We start from the raw sequence: 2,617 nt of genomic DNA on the forward strand, positions 1-2,617 counted from the left end.
TTAAAAGTTTTTGGCCCAGACCCAGGCTAACCCATATGGCAATGGGTTCGACTCGCAGCATTCTAGAAAGATGGCATAAATTACGCATTGAAATCACGTAAATGTTGGCAAATTTAATCAGCATAACATCACTGTGCGGCCACTAAACAAAAATTAAATTTATCAACATAACCAAATAAAGGCAGCCAACAAAAAAAAAAAAAACGATATGAAGAGAAGACGAGCTCACGATGATTAACTCGACCATTAGATACCCTGAGTATTCAAATGTCTATTTATATTTTTGGATTTATTATTTACAACTAATTTGAATTTAATTTATATGTTGGATACCATACAAATTAGTTATAATGATTATAATAAAATTTCCTCAAACATATGCTAAAAAAATGTGAATATTGCGAATGAGAGATTATTTCAATATACTTTTAATTTGTAAGTTTAATTGTAATTTTGAACTTATTTTCAATAATATTAAATTTCTTGTAAAAGCTGAGTAAAGTTTCTTATAATCTGTTAATTTAAATTGAATATTATAAAATTTCTTGAATTTTATTAAAACAAATATTCAAAATGTATTTAAGACTTAAATATTCAAAATTTATTTAAAAATTAAAATGTTAAATGCATTTTGAATATTTGTTGTAAATTTCATTTTGAAGGTTGAACAAAAATAAGTGTCTTATAATCTTTCAATTCGTATTGCTATAAAACAATTTCTTGAGTATCAGATCAGATTCATATTATTCTGCTTATTATACCTTATTGTTTTTCGATTGTAGGGTATTTAGCAAAAAAAAAAACCTCTTAGTGTCAACGGGACAAAAAATTTGCACAGAACTACGTGACTTCAATTTCTCACTCAGCCGCAGTTTGCTCGTAACGTCGACTGGCCACAAAGGTGTATCTGTGTATCCTATGTATTGTGTGCTTTTATGTGTATGTGTGTGTGTAAGTGTGTTTTTTGGTTAGTTTTTGCCGGCCCGCCTTTGTCCTTCCACCTTCCGGCCTGGCCGCCTGAGCACAACTTTTAATCCTTTGCACTTTTGTCAATGTCAGACGAGATGGTCAATGACAAACACGAAAACGAGGTAGAAAAACCAAAACATGAAAAATGCCAACAGAACGGAAGTCAATGTTTATATGCCCTTACCAGATGTCCAGATTGGACCTTGTGATATATTATACTTTATGTATATAATTCAGATTGTTGGACTTAGCTGGTATCAAATATTGTAGTTCTTTACACTTCGAAATATTTTAAAATTGTTTATTAAAATAATAATATTCCTTTTAAACATTAACAATATTTCACTTTATTCCCAACTTACTACGTATTTAGCTGAATATAAATTTCGGGTGACATTTGCGATTTGCAAGGCGAATGCTCATTCGTATTGGGAAATAGTTTCCACCGCAATGACATTTCAGTTTGTGCTGTCGAGAAAAAACAAGTAAGAAAGTTACAGTCGAGTGTGCTCGACTGTGAGATACCCGCTACCCATTTTTAATAAAGGCAAAATATTGCGGTATCATTTTCAAAATATACCGAAAATACTAAAAAATACTAAAAAATATACCAAATGGTATGTTTGGTATATCGATGTAGTACACCATTCAAAATATACCATAAACGGCACAATGTGCCAGATTGTCGGCCAAAGCAACTCAGACCCCTAGTAAGTAGGCGTTTTTGCCCATACAAAAGTATTTCTTTAATAACATCCACAATTTTTATCTGAACGCAACCAAATTTTCAGGAATCATAACTATTACAGTAATTATTATATATACCAAAATTCGTAGCTCTAGCTTTAAAATTACACTTGTTATTCGATTTTTTTGATTTGCGGGGGCGGAAGTGGGCGTGGCAAAAATTTGAAACAAACTTGATCTGCGTGCAAACATAACAAATGCTGTCGAAAAAAAATTATAGCTCTATCTCTTATAGTCTCTGAGATCTAGGTGTTCATACGGACGGACGGACGGACGGACAGACGGACAGACGGACAGACGGACAGACAGACAGACGGACATGGCTATATCGTCTCGGCTGTTGACGCTGATCAAGAATATATATACTTTATAGGGTCGGAGATGCCTCCTTCTACCTGTTACATACATTTCCTGCCGGCACAAAGTTATAATACCCTTCTACCCTATGGGTAGCGGGTATAAAAACAGGGCATCCAATAAAATTAATTGATTTTGAGGTTTTTCCATTTGCCGTGTGTCGATCGATTTTGATTTTTGCCTCAACCATTTACCGTGTTTGACAGACAGGTTTGGCCAATAGATTAAAGTGATTTTGCTTATCCAATATCGTAAAAGTGCTTTATGTGGGATAAACGAATATTGATATTTGAAATATTACCAATGCTCGGCATTGAAATGAAGAATATGGGATTTCCATTTAATGCATATGTTACTTTTATTTTTTATTTATCGCAATTTAATATTATTTTAACTTTTTTATTTAAATATTCTACATGAAGTTTTGCCAACTTTTTATTTTACTTTGAACGACATTAAAGCTCAGTGAGACACGATTATGACTCCATTCAGTGTCAATTTGATGTCAAGCTTGTCGAGTTGTCTGCCTCTCTGTCTATACGCC

This window comes from Drosophila albomicans, chromosome 3 (assembly GCF_009650485.2).
Source record: "Drosophila albomicans strain 15112-1751.03 chromosome 3, ASM965048v2, whole genome shotgun sequence".
NCBI lineage: Eukaryota > Metazoa > Arthropoda > Insecta > Diptera > Drosophilidae > Drosophila > Drosophila albomicans.